The sequence below is a fragment of the Meles meles genome, chromosome 17 (genome assembly GCF_922984935.1).
Source record: "Meles meles chromosome 17, mMelMel3.1 paternal haplotype, whole genome shotgun sequence".
NCBI classification, from domain to species: domain Eukaryota; kingdom Metazoa; phylum Chordata; class Mammalia; order Carnivora; family Mustelidae; genus Meles; species Meles meles.
In genome coordinates, this window is record NC_060082.1 from 26,168,512 (window position 1) to 26,188,952 (window position 20,441).

At 49.7% G+C, this 20,441-nt stretch overlaps 1 protein-coding gene across 19 annotated transcripts in view; it reads right to left on the reverse strand.

Annotated features, from left to right (window-relative positions):
* NFASC (neurofascin) overlaps window positions 1-20,441 on the reverse strand; it is a 179,002-nt gene that overhangs the window by 128,850 nt on the left and 29,711 nt on the right. For 2 of the 19 annotated variants that reach the window (XM_045982435.1, XM_045982433.1), the window contains exon 1: window positions 9,096-9,245. The exons of 1 other annotated variant lie outside the window; for it this stretch is intronic. The gene's annotated coding sequence lies outside the window, so the exon portion shown is untranslated. Of the gene's footprint in view, window positions 1-9,095; window positions 9,247-12,648; window positions 12,907-20,441 lie in introns of those variants that run through there. 16 more of the 19 variants (XM_045982438.1, XM_045982437.1, XM_045982446.1 and 13 more) reach the window with 12 other exon arrangements.

Sequence of the window (20,441 nt, forward strand, 5' to 3'; positions counted from 1 at the left end):
GAAAATGCTGACCTCTGGCCTGGTTGAGTCCCAGTTAAACAAAGGACTGCAAGCTGGTGAGCCGGGGGCCATCGTCCGCAGGCGGGGTCAGCTTCCACCTGCCAGCTGACTCTTGCACACACCCTACACCCCAGCTGCACCAGCCATGGTGGGGAGGGGCCGGGGCTTGCTGGAGGGGCCCTCATGCCAACAAGACTGCAGGGAGATGCAAGTGATGGGGAGGGGACCAGAGAGGAGAGTTTATGGGTCACTGCTCCCGAGCAGTCCTAGCCCTGCACGGCTGTCACTCCAATCCAGGCTCCCAGGGCAGGAAGCGTTCTCAACTTATCTGCTTCACCTTGGTCTTCCCAAGTTCAAACCCTGCTTCAGCCAAGTAGATCTGCTGGGACACCATGACCCATGGGGGCTTGCTCCATATGGCCCCTTACCATCACAAAGCAAACCCCAAAAACAAGTCACCCAATGCCTTTCTGTCTTGTATAAAGATCTGCCCCTTTCTATCAACTTGCTTCTCAAGATCTGCTTTCCAGAAAGTTCTCCGGAGGCCACCTCCAAAGCACCCTACCTCACAACTTCATGTTCATGATTTCTAGCAACTACACATGGGTCCTCCGAACTTGACTAACACGCAGACATCTTCCAAAGGTAACACAAATACCCAAACTCCCATGATCGAATCCAAGAACTCCCGGGGTCTGTATACCCCCGTGTGAGAGACCCTGTCTTAGGAAACCAAAATCTAATTTTAGGAAAAATGTCTTTAAATCACCAATTAGAATTGCAAGTGAGAAGTTTTATCTTTACCATTGGTGGACGAATATAAAAGCATGTGTCGACATTCTCGGAGAATGCAAAGAGAACCAAGGCTACACAGTTTGTCCCTCGTTCATCCAATATTTATCGAGTACCTCCCAGATGCCAGGTGATACTCGTAGCAGTGGGACTCAGTGGTAAACAAGGCATTGTCCCAGCACTGGCGTTGCTGGCTGTCTAGCAGGGAAGGCAGACGATCTGGCAGTGAACTAGTCAATAGTGCTGTCAAGAAAAGGCAAGCAAGCGGAGAGGCTAAGGGAGGGGTTTGGGAAGCCGGGAAGGGCTGCTTGCCACAGGGTGCTCAGGAAACGATACCAAAGCAGAGGTCTGAATAAGTACAGTGAAACGGTGAGGGAGCTGGGAGGTGTTGGAGAAAAAAGCCCCCGGCCGGGGGAATAGCGAGGCAGGACCCCAGTGCACCGGCCATTGGAGTCTCAGGAAGAGCCCAGGGTGCGGCGTGGCAGAAGCAGAGGGAGCACGGGGGAAGAGTGACGACACTGAGTCCAGAGGGGCAGGAAGGGCCCAGTACAGCACCTGGTACACCCCGGACGCGTCTGACTTCACAGGAAGTGTGAAGTGATGGGCTTTTCCTACCCTGTCTCTGTCCATTACCCTGGGTCATTGGTGTTCTTCTGGCTGTCCCCATTGGGCTGGGAACTCAGGGATGGCAGGGGCTGTGTGTCCCCTCATACCAGGCATGCCCGGATGGCACAAACTATGTTCCCCCTAGCTTTTCATGCCTTTCCTGCAGCCTCCAGGATAGAGCCCCACCCACAGTAAAGCTTCATGGGGTAGTGCCTCCCATGTAGCAGTACGCCCCAGGGTCTGGGGAGCTGTGCCAGCTCTGCCAGCCCCCAAAACAAGGAGAAAAGAAGAGAAAGCTGCATACCCGGCACCAAAGGACAGGTCCCCCACATGTCACCTAAAACCCAGCAACTGCACAGGTGGTGTGCCCTAGCTTACATCACTGCAATAAACAGCCTCTCGTGGCTTCAACTCCCTGCTGCCCCAGGGGAGCCCCAGTTGCCCGTATCCATAGCAACCGTCATCTGTGAGTTGCAGTCCCAGGAGGGCAGGCAGGCTGCCACACTCTGGCTTGTTCTGAAAGGCCACATGCATTTGTCTCTTCGGTTCGGAACGCCCTCCGTTCCTGAAAGAAGTGTCCTCATGCACTTTCACTGTTTCCTCTCTCTGTCAGCGAGGTCCAGATGGAGACGACGCATTGACTGGAAGACAGCCTTTTCTTGGGGTTCTGGAGGAAGCTGATCCTGCTTGCCCTCTTGCTTTTAAATTACCTGGGAGCCCAGGGTGGGGACAGCGAGGGAAGAAGACCAAAATGACACACTTGGAAGGAGCCTGAGATGTTCCTTCTTCCTGCTTCTGGTCCAGATAGACCTTGTACCTCGTCTCGTGGTAGAAAAACCTCTTTATTCTTTTTAAATAAATTGAAAATTAAAATAAAAAATCAGAATGGTAATAATAAACACTTTCCTTTTCTCTCTTCTTAAAGGAGAATCTGGCCTTTGGGACTCTCATTTCAATGTCTCATATCCCTTTTTGGGCGGGCAGGGAGAGCCTTCTAAGTTTACCTTAGCCCTGCAGGATATGGCTGACCCACGGCCAGGGAAGAAGGGCTGCCTGGGGAGACTGGAAAGAGGTTCATAGGTTGTCTTTTAAAATAAATCATTTACTGCCCCCTGCTAGACACATTAGCTGAGCCAGTCGTAGAAAATCTGTTCAAACTCCCAAAAGCAGGCTTCCATGCAGAAACTGGGCACCAGAGCCTCCCTAAACCCCAGGAGGACGCTGCCAGCTGCTCCTGCCAGCCGGGGGACCCACACGCCACAAGAACCCCAAACCATTCTGATCAATGGACAGAGTCAGCCCAGATCAGAAACCGCTCCATCTTTATCCTTAAAACAACCTCTTTCAGTCCCACCAGTTTGAAAGACATCAAGTCTTCTTTTAAATAAAACCCAAACTGTCCATCCCTTCCTACAGCCCCAGGAAAGAACTCTTCCTCAAGTTCCAGTCCTGACTCCCCCCAACCGTTGCCACCGAAGAATGGCCCTGTCTTTTAAATAAAAATCAATCCCATGGTCCTCGATAAAGTCCAGAGGAAAAAAATGTGCATTTGGCTGCCCTCAATCCTCTGAGAACACACATCTGGCGGGGTTTTTAGTAGATGCACATTCCTGCAGCCTGAGAGACGGTCCCGGTCCCCTCAGCCCTCTCCTGACCCCCGGTCCTCCCCATCCTACGCACATTCTGCACACAGAGCTCAGCATGAAGTCCCGGTCCCCTCGTCGGCACTATGGACGTCATTCTTACAGACTGTTTGGGGCCGGGCAGTAAAGGAGACGATGCCCACAAGATGCACCGGCACACACAAGTGTGAGTTGTTATTAGTTAGTATTTTTGCGGACCACGAACTTCTGGAGAGCAGACACCAGTGGGTCAGAGCTGGAACTGCCGCCTCAGTTCTGTGCTGGGCACGCTGAGGTCTTCATAAAAAAATAAAAGTGGAAGTGAAAAAAAAAAAAGTGGGAAAGTTTGTTAAATAAATCTAGCTGAAGAGGCTATAGGCTTGTTTTCCACCAGTCCCTGTTCCACCTCAAGACTGCTTTGGCTTGGCGTTGTTCTCCTAAGGGGACGGTTATCCTCGCATAACCTTCTCTCTTGTCACTCAGAAGAATTCCAATAAAATCAAACAGTAGGAGGAAAATGCTCTAAGAAAGGGAAGCCTCCCAGCATACCACCCTGCCAGGTCCTGCCAGGCCTCTCAAAAGACCTGCCCTCCTTCCTCCCCTGCCTACTGGATGGTGTTCAGTAGCCAGCTGAATAATGAACCATCAGAGGGGATTCCAACCGGTGGCAATTAACACTCTTCCAGCTGGGAAGAGATTTAGCTCTGAGATTCCCAGATCTGCCCATTCCCCTTCTCTCTTCCAGAAAACACCAACTGCTGCAGTACCACTTGGGAGGAACCCACGGATCAAAAAGAAGAACCTGGTTGATGAAACAATAATTATTGTTTAATAATTATTAAAGCTGGGCGCTGGGTATGTGGGGATTCATGGTACTCTTTTCTACTTTGTATATTTGGAAAAACAAAACAAAACCTTAATTAATAATTCCATATTTTACCAAAAGTAGGCAAGGAAGCCCAAAGGATTATTCTTTTCAAATCATAAGGGGAACGCCAGGCTTGGATTTCCATTGTAAAAGAAAAGATCCAGGAACTCTCTCTGGCTCATCTGCCTTTGAAAGGCCAGGGAGGTATTCATGTGGTGTATGGAGTGTTGGCCTCCCGTGAGTTTGGGCAAGTGACTTAACTTCTCTCATCCTCTCCTCCTCTTCCTTACCCTCCACACTCAGATTGGCTCCCTATCTCACAGGACAGCCCCTTAAAAGGATGTAAAGCCAGTAGCACTTTAACAGTACTTTGAACAGTACCTAATAACACATAACAGATACTTGATAAAATTCAGTTTCTTTTCTTTCCTTGGTGAACCAAAGATATTCTGTTGTATTCTGGTATTAAGAAGCTTCATAGATTCAAACTCCCAAAAGACAGCTGATGGCCAAGAGTAGATGAAACACACAGAGAAGAAAGCTGCTAGGAAAGGAACTCAAAACCCTAGGTCCCCGATACTCATCAAAGACTGAAGTATTTGCAACACACCATTTGAGGTGTGTCTTGAGGCAGGACTCCAGAGGAGACGGGGCTAAAGGAGCAGGCAGGCATACCACCCTGGGCCTCAGGCAGCAGTAATGTAAGCAGGAGGAGCTTGCTAGGAGGGGCTGCTGAGCATTTAAATACCAGAATGGCTCAAATAGGTATTTGTATACAAATGTTCATAATAGCAGCATTATTCACAACAGCGGAAAGGCAGAAACAACTCAGACGTCCATTGGCAGATGAATGGATAAACAAAATGTGGTATACCTATACAATGAAATGTTAATCCAGCTTTAAAAAGGAATGGAACGCTGATACTTGCTAGAGCATGGATGAATCTGGAAACCATTATGCTAAGTGATAGAAGTCAGACATGCAAATACCGCGTGCTTCTGCTTAGATGAGATACCTAGAGTAGTAGAATTCATAGAGAAAGAAAGTAGAAGGACAGTTGCCAGGTGCCAGGGGGAGTGGAGAATGAGGAGTTAATGTTCAATGGGTATGGAATTTCAGGTTGGGAAGATAAAAAGTCCTGGAGATGGATGGTGGTATGGTTGCACCACAATGTAAATGTGTCTAATACCACTGAGTGGTATAATTAAAAATGGTTAAAATGGTCAATTTTATGTTGGGTATTGCAGGAGCCAAGGGCAGGCTGCCCCAAGACAGGCCACAGGGACATGCAGATTATAAAAAGATTATTAAGCTGAAAACAATCAAGACCCAAAAGACTCAGGAAGAAACCTTGATCTCTGCCCCCTACATATACACAACTGCCTAAAAGAATTTAGATACAGGACCCACTCCAGGAAGTGGGCTATCACCACAGATAACTACGCTATGATATAAACTAGGTAGGGGAGACAAGGAGGAACCTAGCAAAGCCTGATTGTTCAAAGTCCTCTATGTCCCATTGTTTCTGAGTGGCCTAGCAAATATTTTTTTATCAAATGTTGATGCTTTTTAATATGTTTCTGTGAATTGCATTCCTTTCCTTTGAAGTACCAGACCCTACCCCTTCTCTATATACCTCATTTTGCCTGACGGTCTTTGAATTGTTATGTCTGGTAGATTCCCTGTATGTATGAAATTAAACTTGATTTTCTACTTTCACTCTGTTTCATGTCAACTTAATTCTCAATCTAGCTAGAAGAATCTTGAAGGACACAGAAAAATTTCTTCCTCCCCAACAGTATATTTTACCACAATGAATAATAATGATAATAAAACAAAATGAAAAAATAGAATGATAGCATCTTGCTTGGCTTTAGTTTGTAGCCCTTTTTCCCAAGAGATAAAAATACCCCTAAAATATCCTTCAAATCTGTCCACTTATAGAGATGGGGCAACAGGATCCTGGAAAGATGATGCAAATAGCAGCAAATTCTTAGCCCTTTGTCCTTTCTACCAAGTTGGCACCTAGGATCGCTGCCACCATGTAATAGTCAGTGTCATGTGCTGTCCTTCCCTCCCGCCCAAGGAGAGGAGAAGCTGCAGACCCGAGCACAAGGAGAAGAGTCTGGGCCAGTCAGCTCCAGTCCACAAGATGGCCAATAAGCCAAGCTCCCTGCTGCTTGTCCCCCAACACATCCTGGCTAAGCAAGGGCCACCCCACAGGCTGGACCTGAAGTCTGCTTGCTCTCCTTTCCCACTCCTCAATTCATTCAAAAGAACCTCTGAATTCTAGGAGAGCAGCTTTCACACTCACCTCGATGCAAAGAATGGCAGCAACAGTGGAAACAAAGCCAGCAGCCGGAGAGAGGCAGGAGACCCATTACCCAGGGTCTACATCCTGGAACCTCACAGCCATTTCTCAAGGTTGACAGTCATCCTCCTCCACATCTTGAGCTCTGCAGCTATCTGCCAGAATTCCCCAAACCTCCTCTCCCTACCATTTCCCTATACTCAGTGCCCAAGCAAAGGGAAGGAAGGGATCTCTCTCCTGCCACAGACTCAAGGTATACCACGTCCACACACTAAGTGAGAGCAGGCTGAAGGCCTCGGGAAGGATGGAGAGCGTGCAGAGACGGGAGATCCCCTGGCAGGGGCCATGCCCCTGCAGGAGTCTCAAATAACCTATTCTCCCCTGAGGTCTATCAAACCCTAGCAGTGGCACAAAGACCGTAATGCACACATGGATATCTAGAACGAGCACATCAATCTACAGTGACCGAAAGCTGCCGGGATGGTTGCCTGGGGCCAGGGGCTGCGGGGAGACTGCCTGCAGGAGGGATGCGGGCATTTTCGGGGGTGATGAAATAGTCTATAGCTTGATTGGAATGGTGGTTACACGGGTATATGCATATGTCAGTGTGGAGGCTGAGAAAATTAAGGCCATCCCACCTCAAGTTTAGCTGATGTGGGAAACAGAGGCAGAAGAAAATCCTTAAAATTCCTCACCTACTGACAAGCCCTTGAAACAGACAGAGTGGCTCTCCCCTGGGGACTCAACTGCCCTCACCTTGAGGTTTTGCTAAAGGACAATCCTAGCCTGACCAACTCTCTACCCCAACAGGTCCGACCAGGATCCTGTAAGTCTACTTTAACAATTCCTTTATCTCTAAACCTCCAAGATAGTGTTGAGAATCATTCCCAAGTATATGGCCCACTGATACACCTCTAAAGGGTCTCACGAGAAGATTTTTATTATTGGTAATAAATAACCTTTCTCCCAACAAGAGCTAGCCCCTCAAGGTCCTGGAGACCTTGCTTCCAAAATTCCTTAGAGACTTACGCCATCCCTAATCCCCTTTGTCCTCACCCACCGCCAAGTCCACCCCTACTCTGCCTTTAAAAACTCTAACTGTAATCTGGTTTGGGGTCCAAGTCCCTACTCCGCTGTGTCGGGTATACTTGGGCCCAAGCTGAAGCTTGTCAAATAAACCCTCGTGCGATTGCATTGGTGCTTGGCTCCTTGGTGGTCTCTCAGACGCGAAAACTCGGGCACAACAGTCAGATCTCATCTGACTGTGCCCTTAAAATGAATACATTTTATTGAATGTAAATCATACCTCAATACAGTTGATTTTAAAGGTGAAAAAAATAAAAACGCTAAGAGCTCGGGTGAGAGACTGGCACACTTTGGGAGTAATTCAGAAGGCAGATCTTAAAGGCTCAGGAAGGAAGACAACACATTCCAAATGACTGTATTTACCAGCAGATTCTCCACGGAGTCTGAAGGGCCTGCAGAGCCCTCCCCCCTCCACCTCTCCCCCAACCCCAGAATTTCAGAGTCAGGCAAACAAAGGCTCCATCAGACCTCTCCTCAAGCTGCTGGAATTTGAGTTCCAAATGCTCCTCAGAACTAGTTAATCACATCCTGTCTTGGTTGGGGATTTGTGGAGGGGGGGAACAGGGCAGCTGGGACTACCATTGGCTCTTGGTGTGTGCTTAGGCCCATTACTGTGTCACTTACAATGTCCTCCCCTACAAAGAGCCCCCAGCAGGGGAGCTGAGGGGCACTGGGAGAAAGAAAGCCCTGAGAACAGCCCGGAGCCTGGAGACTGGGAGCAGTTATTCCTGCGGACTGTAGAGGTTTCTGGCTCTCAGACCTCCGGTCTGTCCGCAAACATTTTGCAGAATATTCCCTCACAGACTGTTTTTTAGGGAGGAGAAGCACTTTCTTTTTTAAAGATTTCTTTCTTTCTTTATTTATTTGACAGAGAGGGAGAGAGAGCACAGGAGGAGCATCAGAGCTCCCTGAGCAGGGAGCCTGATGCGGGGGCTCTAACCCAGGACCCCAGGATCATGACCTGAGCTGAAGTCAGACACTTCACCAACTGAGACACCCAGGTACCCCTTAAAAGTAACTTTTTTTTTTCTTTTAAGATTTTTACTTATTTATTTTAGGGAAAGAGAGAGAAAGAGAAAGCACGCAAAAGAGACGTCCACTCAACTGACTGAGCCACCCAGGTGCCCCACGAGAAGCACTTTAACTTTCTCATACTGTATTATTCAGGCCCCTCCAGATTCCTCATTCTGATTTTTATTCCTCTTCTTCCAGCAAAATAGAGTCTATTCTCTGGCATGTGTGTCTGTGGGAAACGGATGGCTTTAGCAGTGTGACCGCATCCACCCGGGAGGCTGACAGACAGCGGTTCAAGGCAGGGGTCTCCCCTCTTCCCTTCAGAGATCCACAGCCAGGGAAGGGGCGGTTAGGAAGAAGGGAAATGAATAGGACACTTGGGTTTGTTCAGCGTCAGAAATCCACTCCAGATGTGTCTGCATTAATATCCACCTTCCTCTAGAGGATACATGATTCTAGGAAAAACAGACCCACACTCAAATCCTGGCTCTCCCACTCGATCACTGCGTGACCTTAGGCAAGTCGCTTAACCTCTCTGTTTCCCCTTCTACTGATAGAATGGGGATTTTGGTATCTGATTCAGGTTATTGGAGAGACTGAGTGAGGAGATGTATCGAAAGGATAGGGCAGTGACTGGGGACAGCCAGAAAGCATTGTGTCGCCCTTCCCCACTCAGCCTCCTCATTCTGACCCTGCTTAGTCAGGAGCAAAGGGGAAAATTACCTCTCCTTTTCAAAAATGATCATCGCTGTGGGGCAGACTCTATCACAGGGTCCAGCTTTAAGCTTCACATACCAGAGAGAGAACGTGCAGCATTCACACGGAAATGAAAACGTGGGTCCCGCAGTACTTCTAAATGTCAACAGAGGTTTGCTGTGGGCATGCGAAGTGTCCTTGGATCCCAGAGAAGCAGAAACTGGATGATGTTCAGCCCGGGGACAAGGCAGAGGTGGGAGAAGGAGAAACCTGCTGGCAGAGAGAGGGAGGGACCTGGGGCAGAGGCACACAGGACAGGAAGCCAGAACGGTGGGGAGGAGGAGGTGGGTGCAGGAGGCTGGGTTGGAGGTGCAGCGGCTGGACCTGGCAAGCCTGTTACAGGGCAGAAGTGGGGGGGGGGGGCAGAAGAAAGCCCTGACTCCATCCCAGGACCCCATACACTGGGTAATGGCTGAGCTGTGAGGAAGACCCGCCAAATCAAACATGTGGAATAAACCAGAAGCAAACTCTTACTTCTGTAGACCCCAAAATAAATGGGGCTGAATGCAGCCCAGGGGAGCCCAAGTCTTGGACCTTGAGCATCTGGCCTCCCACCGGCTCCTGCGGCCGAAGGGAGCGGCAGAAGGACACAGCTCTCTTACTTAACCTGAGCCAAGGCCAGGAGCAGAGGACCGAGCTACCAGCACTTGCTGAGGTCACCTGCCCGACGCAGGCCTGGCCCCAGTATACGACCAAACAGGGCAGCGTGGGAGAAACGAAGTAGCCTCATGGCCCGGGACAGAGGGTTCTTCCTCCTTCCTCCTGTGCTAAATGAAGTCATGGATTCGTTCATTTATCTTCACAAAGTCCGAGAGAATATTAATGTCACACTTGACAGCTGAGGAACCGGGGAGGTCGAGCAGCTCAGGGGGGAACTTGGACGGGAAGCCAGGCAGCCTGACGCCAGAGGCTGGGAGTCTGATGGCTCCCCCACACGCCTCCTCCCTGCAGCAGATCAAGGAGGGAGACAACACCACCCCCCCCACCCCAGCCCTGCATATTCCTCTCTGCGGCTGTCAGATCCAGATGACAGAGGGCAAGAGATGGGGTGAGTAGCCCTGTAGCTGCCCAGATGGCTCACTGGTCCCACCTCCACTTGGAGAGCCCCCAGCGGAGGTCCCTAAGCACGTGGGAACTCCAGACGCGTGCCTCCTCTGGAAGAGGGTGGTTCCGGGAACAGAGTTCCAGCAAAGCCAGAGATTTCTTTCTGGGTAAACGAGGCACGTCTGACGGGAAGGCCAAAATGAAAAACCTACTAACCCACGTGCTTCTCCAGAGCTCCCAGCAGGTGGCTTCCCTCTCGGGGCTTCCTCTCCCTACTGGAGAATTCTCAGAACTGTCCCCCACCGCCCCCCACCCCAGCCTTTTTTCCAGACCCCAAATCCCAGCTGGGTGTGTGGTGTGCCCAGAGGCTGCTGGTTGGTTATGCCCTGGGCCACTGAGGCACGGTCCAGCACATCTCACAGGGAGGCTGCTCACAGAAGAGCCCTCCAGCGGTCCTCAATCCAGAGCCCAGCCTGCAGGAAGGCCCCTCCTGAAGCACTAGACACTTCTCAAAGATCTCCAAGGAAGGTTCCACGTGGCCCTTCTCACTGCCAGGAAGTCCTCCTCTGCATCTGACTTCAGCCCTTCTTGTCACCTCCAAAACAAAGCATCTGTTGCCTTCTATGGGGTGGCAGCCCAGCACAAGGGCTCAAGAGAATGGGGCCTCGGGCTGGGGAGGATGACTGGCTTGGTCATGGTCAGTGTGACACCGGGCAACATGCTTGAGTTTTCCGGGTCTCGGTTTCCTCGACTCTAAAAGGACAGTAGCTCGGGTTAAAGGAGACAACAGACATCAAGTGCTCAGAGGAGAGCCAATCCCCGGATAAGCTCTCAGTGAGCCGTTGCCTGTGACAGCCGCGAAGGCTTTCCCATCCCTGGGAGAGGCCTTCTTGCCTACCCCTACTGGTACACACCGGGCTTGTCTTCTGGAGAGGGGCGTGCCCACGGCATGACTCAGCCTGCCTGCCTGCCTCTCTGAGGAAGACCCTTGTCTCTGCTCCTGGACCTTCTTAGAACATCCCATAGCAACGGACAGCCATGTAACCGTCAGTAGGAACCCCTGAGAATCTTGGTAGAAGATGCTGGGTCATTCCTGCAGGCCAGGTGCCCAGGTGGGTGGACCGCAGTGGGGTTGAACACACACCCCACCCCCACTCCTGCCCTCCAGCTCGTGTGCCAGCTCTGGTGCCCTGTATTAGCAGAGCATCCTGCCTGGCCCATAAATCCCAGGAACAGTGCCCCTAGGAGCAGGCAGACGCTACTAGAAATAGTCACCACCTCTTCAGACTGTGGGAGGGGAAGGGAAGCGAGTGCCCACAGTGTCTGCAGGAGTGGAGAGCCCAAGGAGGACCTACAGTTCTCGACAGGGCCACCTCCTCTCCCCACTGCCCTGCAACCAGGACCGGGATGGGCCACCCAGGGGTGCCATGTGCTCAAGGAACCCTCACTGTTTGTTCTGTGCACTTGGGGGGAAGGGAGTGGCCAGCACAGCTCCAGGACCCTGACACTGCCCTAGGGAAATTTGGGGAGATTGCCCCTTCTGTTTTGAGCCTTCGGTAACCTAGAATCAGCCCGTTCTGGCTGGAATACAGACTCAGACCTTCCTGGGTTAAGTAGGGTCACTGAATCCTCAATCCAAACAAAAAGTTCAAGTCACTGGGTTCAAGGGCTGCTGCAGGGAGGCACAAGGAGTGCAAGAGAGACAGTCCCTGCCACCAGCCTCCTTCTCCCTTCCAGCTCAAAGCCAAAACAGCATAAACAGCTCCTCAGAGCCGGCTTGAGACGGAAACGTGTCCCAAATCAGGGGAGTTCCAGGCCTGAGCCACTTGCAAAGGCCAAAGGGAGCACCATTAGTTTCTGACAGGGCCAAGTGACCCAGACCTGCCTGGGCCCTGCCTTCCCTTTTGTTTTGGTTCAACTCTAATTGGGAGGGAATTCAGACTCCCTGAATCGAAACCTGTTCTGCATCCCTAGAAGCCAGCAGAGGGCAAAATGGCCTGCTCTCACTTCTTCCCAACTAGCAGCTTTTGCATCCCTGGCCTGAGATCCAGAGATGACAAGACTGAGCCGGACAGGCTCTCCTGGAAGGAGAGGGCTGTTTGGGGATGGTGGGGCCCAGAGCCAAGGGCTGAGGGAGAGAAAGGGAGGGGCTCAGGAGGGCTAACCACAGGGACAACTCACAGAGTCAATGCGGGCTTTGCAATCAGCTGCACAGCCTGAGATCCCACTCTGCCAAATGCTCCCCGGCCTCTCACTTTCCCAGACACCTTCAGATCAAAGCTCCCCAGTGCAGCCTTGCCAAGGCACGGAAGCCTCATCCCTTGCCACTCTTCCTCCGAAATTGAAACTAATCCCGTCTCAGGGCTCCTCTCCCTTCTGGCCTGCTTGCTTCATGTTCCACATCCTCACACCAAACTGTCAGCTCCCTGGCTAGGAAGATTCTCGCAGCCCTTGCCCACAAACGCAACGCCAACACCATCAGGAAACAAAGCACCATCTCAACACAGGTCACTTTGGAGTCCCGGAGGGCCAGCGCGGAAGGACTCACCTGGAAGAAGGAATGGGGTGGGGACAGGAGGCTGGAAGGAGGGTAGAGGTGACCAGTCCCCCTCTCTACTGAACGCGTCGTGCTCCAGTTCCTCCAGTGTGTCCTCAGTCTCCCTCCATGGGACAGGTGGAGGCGGAAAGCTAGTCATCTCTCAGGACCCAGGCCATTCCAACAGGCAGACGGAGGTCTGAGCACAGCCCCAGTTAGATCTTCCCCCTGGTTGCTGGGCTCAGAGCAAACACAGCAGCCCTGCCCCCGGGGGAATCAAAATAATTTCTGGCTTCCCTGCTCCTTGCCACCTCCCACTTGCCACCTCCCCAGCCCTCGGGGGCATAAACAGGGCTTTATTATCTCAAGCCCACCACGTCCTCTGAAAGTGCTGTGAATGGAATCCCACACAATACTCTTGTTTATTAATAACCACTCAGCCCCCCGCCCCCCGCCCCGGCTTGCTCATTCGCTCACTGCCGGGTCCCCCTCATGCATAATGGAGGAGTTATGTGGCCCATGACACAAGCCAGGCTGTGCTGCTCAGGCTCCGAAGGGATAGACGGACAGAAGTACCAGGCTGGGCCAGGCTCCCCAAGGCAGGGGTGGAAGGAGGAGCAGACCCCCGGTTAAGACTAGAAGATGTAATCTTCTATGGGTGGTATCGCCCCCGCATACGCACACCCTACTCGAACCCAAGCTGGGATGGCAGCAGGTCATATAAAATTTATTTGACACCCACCCCGCCCAACCCAAGCCCCACAAAGGACGAGGGCTCTCCCAATGTCAATTTCAGCCCGCGGGTCCACTTCTGCTCTAGGACCTCAGGACAAAACTCTCTTTTGCTCTACAGCCTGTCGCACATTTGACTGTCACCACGAATGTACCCTCATCTTCTGTCCAGCATCCAAGTCTTCCCCAGACTACGTATCTCAGTCCCTTCAGCTGCCCCCCGTGCAAAGCCTTCCATTCCCAGCACCATCCTGTTCCCCCTATGATGGCCAAACTTCTGAGGGTCAGGCTTTCTCTTAGAGAGTAAGGCCCAACCCTCCCTTTTTGCTGGTAAAGAGCAGACCTTGCTAATGTTCTTCTGGAGGAAAATCTGAAAATGGATCTAAAAGTCTTAAAAAGGTTCATGCCCTGGGTTGCCTCGGTGGCTCAGTCCATTGAGCAACCGACTCTTGATTTTGATTCAGGTCATGATCTCAGGGTCGTGGAACTGAGCCCTGTGTTGGGCTCCAGGCTCAACGTGGAGTCTGTTTGAGATTCTCTCTCTCCCTCTGCCCCTCCCCCAGCTTGCGCTTTCTCCCTCTCTCTCAAAATAAATAAATTAAATCTTTTTTAAAAAAGCTTATGCCGGGGCACCTGGGTGGCACAGTGGGTTAAGCCTCTGCCTTCGGCTCAGGTCATGATCCCGGGGTCCTGGGATCGAGCCCCGCATCGGGCTCTCTGCTCAGCGGGGAGCCTGCTTCTTCCTCTCTCTCTCTCTCTGCCTGCCTCTCTGCCTACTTAGGATCTGTCTGTGAAACAAATAAATAAAATCTTAAAAAAAAACAAAAAAAGCTTATGCCTTGTTTCATAAAATCTACTTCTGAGAGTAGATCTTAGGTAAATTAAGGATAATGAGAAGATGTAAGTCACACAAATCATCAGAATATTGCTTGTAATGGCAAAAAGTTAGAAAAAATCTAAAGAGACATCACTAGGGGAAATGATGAGCTATGCCACGTCCATGACGGGAAGCAGTGTGTGAAAATAAGGGTTCTGGAGCCAGACGACCTGGGTTCAAAATCTGGTTCTGCCATTTACTGGCTGTGTTACTTTGGGCAAGTTATTTAGCCTCTCTGTGCCTCATTCTCTTTATTTGTATAATTGGGGTAATGATAGTATCAATCTCAAGTTACAAAATTCAATGAATGATAATGTCTGACACATACGGTCAATACTGAAAAAAAATTGGGTTCTTATTACTAACATAAGTGATGAAATACTATATAGTTATTAAAACAAAATAAGATAGAACAATATTTTAATGATATGAAAGATGATTCAGTGAAAAGAGCAGATTACAAAAACAGTAAGAATGGTTCTCTTTGGGTGGTGAAATGATGAGCGATCTGCATTTTTTCCCTTGTACTTATATATTTTTCCTAAATTTTCTGCAAAGAACATAAGCTACTTCCATGAATAAGAAAAGCATGTGTGACAGTCGGGTGTAATCCCCAGCACGGAACACAGGCCAGCCCTGGTTCCAGATGCCGCCCTTCCTCTGGGCGAGCTCTGCGTACATCACCTTGCAGCCTCTTACTGAACTTCAAGTCCACAACGCAGCCCACTGGCCCTGGCTCCCTCCTGCCCCACACAGTGCCCCGCGCCTGGCCTTCTCCCAGGGGCTACTGTTGAGCCATTTCTCTTGTCTATAATGAACAAGGGTTAGTGGACTTTGTAAGAACGTGGGAAGGATAGCTGAGAAAGGACCAAGCAGAGCGGAAGGTGTCAGCCCTATGGTTCAGAGCCCAGAACCCCAGGTTGGAGGCAGAGGGAGTCCGTTTTCCATACCAGCAGGATAAGAGAGGGGCTAAGGGAGAGACCAGATTTATCCCATCTTGAACAGGAATAAAAGGAGGTTAAATTCTGAGAAAAACAGGCAAGCATTTAGATGGGAGGGTCGACCCAGAGGACAGGGCTGCCCCACTGCTTTGAAGTTCTCCTGGCTTCTGGAGGCTTCTGTGGAGGCAGCCATATGGGCCAGTTCCTCAGAGCCAGCTATGTCACAGCTCCCTTCTCAAGTGAGGGAGACAGCCCCAGTGCAGAATGGGGAGTGGGGAAGAGTTGGCGGCTAGCGGGGAGGAACGCAGTAGGGAGCAGGGAGAGCTGCTGGGGCTGGTCAGCTTGAATGTGGGTCACATTTGCGGAGGACGGCCCACCAGCACAGGATGGCCGTGGCTGTGGAAACAGCTGGTGTGCCTGTGGGAGAGCTCCATCTCATCCCAGGTCCTAGGCGGGACTCCCCTCCCCCACCCCCTGCAGGCTCACCCCCTGCCACCCACTGCCCTCCCCTGGGAGGACTGGTGTGCCAAGCTCCGCCCACCCGCTCTGTCATACCCAAGAGATCAGCAATACAGTGATCTGGAGGATGGTTGACCTTGCCAGACTGTGGTCAAGGGACTGCCTACAGGAATCAAGGGGACAGCATGGGGCTGGGTGGGCCGAGGCCCTCACACAGCAGTTCTTAACTGGCTGTTGACTGTCCTGGCGAAGGGTCTAGTTTCCTCTCTGTGTGCATAACCCTCACGTCCTGAGATGGAAAGTGAATTCTATTATAACAGGAAACTTGCAGCATTTTATCTAAAGGATTGAAACAGAACAGCATGTGGCCCATGTCAGAGGAGCTGTAGACATCCAGCACTGAGTGGGAGAGCATTTCAGAGCCCATCCAACGCTGAGACCCCAGATGACACATTCACGGGGTGGGAGTGGGGGCTGGGAGGGGCACATGAGGAACCCCGCCCCCCAGTAGCATGTCCTGACTTTGCCCCCACTTGAGTCTGCGTGTGCCTCTGCGGTGGTATGATGGCCTCGTGGGCGTGACTGGGGCTCGCCTACACATGAGCATGTGTTTGTGAGCACGCGTGAAGGACATGCCTGCGCGTCCCTGGGAAGAGTTTCAGTTCCCAAGTGCATGGCTCCGTGAGTGTGAGCGCTCTGCTTGGCTGCTGTGTGTGTCTGTGAAAGTGTGAAAGTGTTTCAGGGCATGCAAACGTCTCCCTGCCTGGCTTGGTGGGCATATGTGTATATCTGTCCCATAGTTTCTGTCTCGTATGCATGACTTATGTCATTAGTGTGGTTCAATACGTGCGGGTACCTGTCTTAGTGAAGCTACTGGTGTTGCAGCCCATGTACGTGACGTTGACGGCGTGTCTCCCTCCATTTGCAGGATGGCATCATTCCGTCTGTGCCTGTGAGTGTGTGTGTGTGTGTGTCTGCTCGGTAAGTTCTTACCTATGGCTATGTGTTTTGATGTGTGGGTCTCTCGGTCTCAGTGCGTGTGTTAGTCCTGGTTTCTGTATGCATGTTGATCTACCTTGATGTGTGTACTGTGTCTGTGCGTCTCCTTGTGTGCGGGTCTATGTGTGCAGGGCAGAAGCAGGAGAGGTCAGGGCATTCCCATGGTCTCCCTGAGTTACCAGAACTCTCTTCAGTAAGGAACAACACTAAATGACTCGTCCACCTACAAACCCTGCAGGAGCTCCCTGGTCCTGCAGAAGAAAACCCACCTCCTCCCAAGGACATCTAGGAAACTCATCAACATCCAGTAATCTGACTACATTTGCTTTTCTCCAAAGGCCTGGAATAGCCCACCTCCACCTCTGCTTTTCAGGTTTCTTTTCCTGGAGTTCCCTAATTCCATTTCTGCTCAACAGAATCCAACTCATCCTCTAAGGCTCAGGGCCAGTGCCCCCTCCTCCAGGAAGCCAAGTCCGCCCTTTGGATGGACATGAACATCCTGGCCTCTGGTTTCCAAAGCACATTATGTATATCCCTCACAAAGCACACACCTTGTCCTCCTGTCACTGCAACGATGTGTGCAGTATTCCTTCCCCTACAGGATGACAAATAACATAGTTAGCGACTTCGTCCTGACTTTTGCAGGTCCCAAGATGCCTGGTTCCATGTCTGGTACACAGGGTCCTGCAGTAAATGTCTACTGACCTACATGACTTGAGTTTGGCTAACCAGCAAGCTGAGCATGGAAAGAGCAGTCACTGCCCTGGGCAAGCACAAGACACAGGGCTGAGAGTCTCCAGCCCTAGTGTGCTGTAAGGCTAGGAAAAGCCACTTACCCTCCTTGGACTCAACCTCTGTGTCTGAAGGGGCCTCTTCTAGGAGCAAATGCCAAAGGTCAAACGGGACAGCTCTGCTAGCTTCCTCCTTCTTGTGAAGCAGTTACCTAAGAACTGCTCTCAGGGACAGAGCCTCATCTCTCCAAGAGCCTCATCTACAGGGACATTCATGTGCCTGACTGTTGCAGCCTGGAACCATAACCAGGTCCAATGACCAATTTTCCTTTAGCACCTTAACAGGCACACTCCCAATCCTAAGGTTCTCTCGCATAAGCTGAGTTTTTGTGCTGTAAAGATGCAGCTCACCAGCCAGATCTCCAGCCTCTGGAGCTGAGCAAGACCCTGACTGCTGCTGATGGGGCACAAAGCAAGTGGCACTTTCCAAGACTTGGTGCCGAGAGAAAGATCATCTGAACAAGGAGATGTTGGATGCTCACATTGCCCCCTGAAAAATACAGCAATGTCGCACTCATAACTCAGGGCAATCTACCAGAAAGGTTAAAAGTTTACAGAAGAATTGAGATGACCAAACGTGATACGACTGGAACTCTCATAGATTGTTAGAAGAATAAACTGGCTCAGTCACTTCGTGAATCAGAGAGTGCGTACTAAGGTGTGGTGTGACACAGCAGTATCTCTGGGTAGCACTTACAGATCCACAAAAAGATACATTCAAAAATGATTATACTCAAATACATAAAGAATCAGAAGAGGCCCTAAATAGCCAAAACAATCCTGAAGAAGAACAAGTCAGACTCGCATTTCCTGATTCCAAAATTTACATAAAGCTACAGTAGTCAAATCAGTGTGGTACTAGCCTAAGGACAGACATACAGATCAGGGGAATAGAACTGAGTCCCATACAAATCTATGACCAATTGATTTTTGACAAGAGTGTTCAATGTGGAAAGAACTGTTTCCCCTCGAGGGAGAAAGAACAGTTTCTTTAACAAATGGTGTTGGGATTGCTGGATTTACACACGCAAAAGAACTGAATTTGGACCCCTACCTCACACCATATAAAAAATTTAACTCAAAATGGATCAGTCAACAGCCTAACTATAACAGCTAAAACCATAAAACTCTTAGAAGAAAACAAAAGGTAAATCTTTATGACCTTGGGTTTGATAATAGATTCTTACATGTGTCACCAAAAGCATAAGCAAAAAGAGAAAAGAATTGATTAACTGGACTTCACCAAAATTTAAAACTGTACATCAAAGGACATTGCCAAGACAATGGAAAGGCAACCTGAAGAATGGAAGAACATATCTGCAAATCATACATCTGGTAAGCGTTTAATATCCAGGATCTGCAAAGAATTTCTAAAACTCAACAACAAAAAGACAAACAACCCAAATTTAAAAATGGGCCAAGGACTTGAGTAGACATATCTCCAAAGAAGATATACAAATGGCCAACATACAAATTTGACAGTTCCTCAAAAAGTTAAACATAAAATTACCATAAGAGCCGGGAATTCCACTCCTAGGTATACACCCAAAAGAATGGAAAACAAGGACGCAAACACATGCTTATAGATCAGTATTCATCACTGCATTATTCACAATAGCCAAAGGGTGAAAACAACCCAAGTGTGGGGGGTGGAGGGGAAGTAGGAGTGGCTAAACAAAATGGGGTATATCCATGCAATAGAATGTTATCCCGCCACAAAAACAATGGCATTCCAATACATGCTTCAGTATTGACAAATCTTGGAAACACTATGCTAAGGGAAATAAGCCAGACACAAAGGGACAAATCCTGTATGAGTCCATTTAGAGGAGGTACCCAGTGTAGTCAAATTCATAGAGACAGAAAGTAAATTAGACGTTACCAGGGGCTGGGGAGCAGGGAATGTGGAGTCGTGCTTGACGGTGAAAGAGTTTCTATTTGGGATGATGGAGAAGTCTAGAAATAGATCATAGTGATGGTTGGATAACACTGTGAATATACCAAATACCACTGAATTGTATGTTTTAAATTGTTCAAATGGCAAATTTTATACACACACATATACATAAACATAAAATACATATATAAAATATATACTATATATAAATACAACATATACATTTACTGTAATAAAGTTTTTTAAGAAGTCACTACAACATCCTTCTCTGCTTTGCTGTCAGATTCATCAATATTGGACCCCAACGAAATGATTGTGGGAATAAATGAGACAAAGACATGAAACAGGTTTCAGAAGTGCTATTTCCCCAGAGGGGATATTCTTCAAACCTTAGAACGAGTTACTGAGGTGACAGAGTGAGAGAAGATCTATTCTTGACTCTGAAATTCCACTGACCTTGTCATCCCCTTCCCAGGCCTGGGCGTAAGGTGGGGACAGGGTCAGCAGCCTCCAACCTAACTCTGAAATCCTCTAAGAGCCAGACGAGCGGCTCAGACCCCCCACCTTCCCTCTGGGACTCCCTAGCTGCCTTTAGTCTCACCCCCTTTGCTGCTGACTTCAGCTTTTGAACAAGGAGGGAAAACACCACTACCCAGTAGGTCAAAGAGACTCAGGACATTGACTTAGGGGCTTTGCCCAAAGCTTCCTTGCCATACTTCCAAAGCTGGCTACAATATTTAACCTTCAAAGAGAAGCCCTGGTCATGCAGGCTACAGCAAGAGATAGGCTATTTAAAAATTTTTAAAACTCAACTCACCAACATAGCTGTTCACCTGGACGTCTCACCAGCCTCCCTCCTCCTCATTGTCCCTGACGATGGAGAACAACCCCTCCTAGCCAGATAGATGGCTGTAATAACCTGTCTTCTAACCTTTGTGAAGATGGGGATGCTGTTCTAACCCCATGGGCTCCCCCACTGACCTCTCTCCTCCCCAGCAGCTGGGCAACACTATTTTGAGTTAACCATCCCACTGAACGCTCGGGCTATAATTTGAACTTCATCTTCTTAAAATTCCTAAAATGCATATCTTTCTTTGATTTCCTGGAGG